Below are 5,464 nucleotides of genomic sequence, written 5' to 3' on the forward strand. Positions count from 1 at the left end.
TTCAGGGAGTCCCCTTAACTTCCCAACTTAACTGTCATCCAGGAGGCGAGGCTTCCTAAGCCAGGCTGCGTGGGAAGCCCAGGGAGCCTCATCCACACCTGCCTCCTCTGCAGATAAACACAGAACTCAACAGCCACCATGGCTATCCATCTGGCACCTTTCAACAGCTTCCAAGTCTAAGAAAACAAACCCTTTAAAAAAAAAAAAAAGGGTTTTTTAAAACAAGAAAGCCCAAAGGGGGCATTTTTGTTTCCGGCTGCAACCATTTCAACCAGAATAAACACCACAGGGAGATTAAGACAGAGAAAGAATTGGAGTAAAATCTAGTTCCACCAATATATATTACACATATTGAATATCTAGGTTTACGATTTTATTTACTTTTCTCATTTGTCCTTTGGGAGAGTTAATTTTTAGGGAGAACCATACATTTCTTTCTGATCACAAGAAAAAAGGAGGCTTATCATCCTAGAAGAGGCAGATTTCTAAAACCTGTCCTTTCCTCCCTCTCTGGCTCAGCCAACTTATATGAAAAAATTGCCCTTTTTGACCTTCAGAGAAGAAATTTTCACAAACCCACGATTATTCTGCCGAATGAATTTTGAGTTCCTGGACTTTCAGTTTAAATACTAAGGGCTAGTATCCTGGTAAGAACGAGCGCTAGGTGGATTTGATCCCTGCTTCTCTTGCTTACTTAGTGATCCCAGGAAAATTCATTAACCCCTTCAGGCCTCAGTTTCTGCATTTATAAAATGAAAGTAAATACTTATGTCACCAGTTAACTGTAGAGATTAGGGAAAATAACTTACGTACAACAACTATCAAGACCATGCCTGATGTATGGTGAGAAGCTCAATAAGATATTTTCCTCCTTATGTTCTTTTCTTCAAGATGGTCATGGACTTAATCTTGGGATTATTAATGAAGCACTAAAAATTTCTGCAGTACCTGAATGGGTAAAGGGAAAATATGTAAATACACGGTACTTGTTTCAGGTAACAGGAAGATATATTGATATAAAATAGCACATGCGGCCTGCCGCCACAAGCATGGAGACTTTGTACCGCGTCCCGTTCTTCGTGCTCGAATGCCCCAACCTGAAGCTGAAGAAACCGCCCTGGGTGCACATGCCGTCGGCCATGACGGTGTACGCGCTGGTGGTGGTGTCGTACTTCCTCATCACCGGAGGAATAATTTATGATGTTATTGTTGAGCCTCCAAGTGTTGGTTCTATGACCGATGAACATGGACATCAGAGACCAGTAGCTTTCTTGGCCTACAGAGTAAATGGACAGTATATTATGGAAGGACTTGCATCCAGCTTTCTGTTTACAATGGGAGGTTTAGGTTTTATAATCCTGGACCGATCGAATGCACCAAACATTCCAAACTCAATAGATTTCTTCTTCTATTCATTGGATTCGTCTGTGTCCTATTGAGTTTTTTCATGGCTAGAGTATTCATGAGAATGAAACTGCCGGGCTATCTGATGGGTTAAAAAATGCCTTTCGAGAAGAAATCAGTGGATATTGGATTTGCTCCTGTTAATGAACTTTTAAAGGCTGTACCAATCCTCTGATGTGAAATATGGGAAAAGAGTGAAACAGCAGAAAAGAAGCATCTAGTGAAAAATCGGAAGCACATTAAAGCTTGAACTAGAATGCTTGGTATCAAAGAGACAAGCTTATCACAGTATTTTTTCCTGCTGGCCTATACTGATGTACCAACGATGTTAAGTAACATTTTCTTCTTAGTTTTTCATTTCTTAAAGAAAATATACTCCATTTCTACAACTATAGTATTGAATAAAGTGATTATTTTTTACAGCCCCCTTAACATTTTTTGGAGATGACATTTCCAACTTTGAAAAATTAATGTAAAAAATCAGGAAGCAAGATCCCAAAAGCTGAGAACTCTGGACAGATGATCAGCTTTACCTGTGGTGCTTTGCCTTTAAACAGAGTGTGTGACAGTACATTATTCAGATATGTATGCAAGACTGTTTTTGTGCACAATAAGCTGTATGAAAGGAGCAGAAATAAATAATTTTTCTAGTTAGTAAAAAAAAAAAATAGCACATGCGTTGGTTTGCACTGGTGAGTGCTTTCTTTTCTCCCAGTGATAAAGCTCTGTTCTGGTGATTCAGTATAATAGTAAATGAAAATTTTAATGCCACTTTCAAAGGAATCCAAACAGTATTTTCCAAACCTGTCTGATAATAGGATCCACGTGGGATGCTTACTGAACTTAACAGATTCCTACGTGCCTTCCCTAGAAATTCTAATTCAGTAGGTCCGGGGTGGGCCTGGGAATCTGTATGTTTAACAAAAACCCCAGATGGTTCCTATTTTCGGCAAGTTTAGGAAACACTGATTAATTGCTTGGAACTCGGGAAATGACTCATCTGCAATTAAGCAATAATGCCTCTACTTAAGGAACAATGCCAAGTTATTCTAAAGCCATTGAATAATTATATACACTGCTCAAAAAATTGAATTAGCTAATATTTCAATCAGAGGGATTGTTCCATTTAGAATACATTTATACAAATTTTTAAAGTTTTAAAAATGTCACTAGTTCTTCATATTTGCATTTGTTGTGCTTTTTAGGTTTTGGAGGAGGACAAAGCATCATTGTTTAAATTGTCCATGACTTATCTAGGGGCAGATTTGTCAGGTGTCCAAATTTTGAGGAGGAATTTTGGGTATGCAGTTTTCTTCTTGCCTTCACACTCACATTTATATGCAAAAATAGGCTGAATAGATGCCAAAGATGACATTATACACAGAACAAATAAAATTGTCCAGAGCTACTGAATGCTACTTACACCATTTTGCGTTTTGATTTTATCAAATTAATTTTACTAACAGATGTTTATTGTATTATATCATTCTAATTGCAATCATTTTCCATACACAATTAAGATCAAAGGGAAGTTCACTGGTGGAAGGAAGGGGAGAGGGCTGGGTGGCTAATTAGTAGAACTAAAAGATCTCCCTCAAAGTATCAAGCCCTTTGCCTGCTCTGTAATCACTAGTTACAAACACCTGCAGAGCTCACACTCTCTCAAGAGAACTGAACTCTGCTAACCTTATCGACTGTACTAGAAAAGTGCTTGTGAGCTCCTAGGTGGCTCAGTCGGTTAAGCGACTGCCTTTGGCTCAGGTCATGATCCTGGGGTCCTGGGATCAAGTCCCGCATTGGGCTCCCTGCTCAGCGGGGAGTCTGCATGCATCTCCCTCTGCCTCTGCCTGCCACTCCCCCTGCTTGTGTGCTCTCTCTCTCTCTCTCTCTCAATCTCTCTCTCTCTCTGTCAAATAAGTAAATAAATAAAATCTTTAAAAAAAAAAAGTGCTTGCAATGGGGGTCAGACAGACCTGTCTCAGGTCCAATTCACATAGCCTGGTTGCTTTGTTTTGCCAGATTTAGGGAATGGAAGGTGTTTGTTAAAATTATTAAATAAACCATTCAAAATACCAAACCCAAATCTATGAGAAAGAAGCAAATCCCCAAAATAATATTCTATTGCACTGGCAATGATTAAAAATGGGAGTTAAAAACCTTAAAAATGCAGTGAGTTTGTGGGGAGTGCATAGCCCAGACACGATGGACACGTATATTTTCGTCTGTCCAACACCCCTTCTTAGAAAATCACCCTCTTCTAGGAACCGCTCTTCCCTCTGCTCCGTGCTCTAATTAACAAAGGAGCTGCCATATTCTGTAGGTCTCTTGGGCACTGTTGACCTGTTGGAGGGTGGGATTCTAACTAGGTTTGGCAAAAATCCTTCTCCCTCCTTTCTGATTTTTGGATTAAAAGTATCAGGTTACATTTCTTCAGGTGGCTGAAGCTGTAAGCTATAAAGCTAAAATGTGGCGGATGACTGTGGTGACTGATAGGCAGACAGAAAAGAAGCCGATGTAACATGTAGAGGTAGGAGATGGAGAGAAAGATCTGCCTGGAAATCCTACTTATAGAAGAACAAAGCAGTTGGTAAACTGAACAGTTTTCAAAACTCTCTGAGATGTGGTTTCTTTATCTGTAAAATAAAGGCAATCTTAACAGTATTTACTTCAAGTGGTTTTTGTGAGGAATAATTATGGTAATTGATAGAAATCACTGAATACTGGACTCAACACATGGAAAGAGCTCAATAAATGTCAACCAATAGGCACCCCTAGACATGAGGTTAAGAAACAGTAAACTACAGGAGTGGGACCCACATTCAAAGGACAAGATGTGACGAGATTTCCGGCACTGTTGATTAGAAAAATACCCCAAAATGAAGTTGACACCTGACAGCAATTTTAACCCAACTGTCAGAAAAACATCAGGCATGGTGAAAAGTGGAAACCAGAAGGCAGGGTTAATAATGATAATAATTACAAATAAATAATTTGTCCTGAGTGCTAACTGTAGGCCAGGCAGGAAGCCGAGTGGTTTACATCCTTAATACTTACCATCTCTAGATGGGTTTGGCATTATTCCTATTTTGTCGATGAGGACACTGATGAATAATGTTGAACTCTGCCTTCAACGAAGACTGTTCACTGAGAGCCCAGCACTCCCAGCACCTAGGGGTGGTCAGCCAGTGTATTTAAGAGAAGTGGCTATTTCTCACTTCTGCCTGTCGCCTCTGTCCAGCAGCCTGTCTTGGTGACTGGTCAGTTGCTAAGCCGGTGACATGGCCATTACCACACTGAAGGAGTGTGAACTCAAGCCAGAGAAGCATATTTCACTTTCCCAGGCTGCTTTGCTTCTTGCTCTCCCAGAGCGAGTGTGCTCCGTGGTTCCATTCCAATGTTTCACTACCTTTCTGTACCGCTCCTCTGCTTCTGCTGGGAAGCCTCACCCTGAACTCCTTTCTTTCCCAATGGGAGTCCTGTACAGAACTTTGGGATAGGACTGAATTATCACCTAAATCAGAATCTATTTTTAGTCTTTTTTTTTTTAATCTGTAATTCTTGACTGACTTTGGTTCCTATGACCTTCTGTTTAGTCTCAATTATTGCTTTGCCCTGATTTGTAGGATTATTATATGTTCTAATTGGGACGGTTTGTCTAGTTTTAGCTACTCACGATCATAGCTTCCCAGAAAATGCTAGGCGTATCTGTTCCCTACACCAGCATATTTGGATTTCCTGCCTCTGCCTTGAGGCCCTTCATTCTGACCTGTCATCTAGTATCCTTGACCTCCAGAAATATATATCTTTTATTTTCCCAACTAGTTTATACGTCCTAGCTGTAGAATAATGTGCTTCACAGTGTGTTTCTCAGTCCATCTGCACTTGAATCATCTGGAGTGCTTTATTTTTATTTTTTTACTGTTATAAAACTATTTATGTGAGAGAGAGTGAGCATGAGTGGGGAGAGGGGCAGAAGGAGAGGGAGAAGCAGATTCCCCGCTGATCAGGGAGCCTGATGTGGGGCTCGATTCCAGGACCCCAAAATTATGACCTAAGCCAA

General features: G+C 40.2%; 1 pseudogene; it reads left to right on the plus strand.

Annotated features, from left to right (window-relative positions):
- The first annotated feature begins 1,040 nt into the window (after positions 1 to 1,040).
- LOC114216492 (oligosaccharyltransferase complex subunit OSTC pseudogene) lies at positions 1,041 to 1,824 on the plus strand (annotated as a pseudogene).
- Positions 1,825 to 5,464: the final 3,640 nt, after the last annotated feature.

Source organism: Eumetopias jubatus, unplaced genomic scaffold (genome assembly GCF_037043125.1).
Source record: "Eumetopias jubatus isolate StellerSeaLion01/CBP00866 unplaced genomic scaffold, mEumJub1_p1.0 scaffold_3, whole genome shotgun sequence".
In the NCBI taxonomy this organism is placed as follows: Eukaryota; Metazoa; Chordata; class Mammalia; order Carnivora; family Otariidae; genus Eumetopias; species Eumetopias jubatus.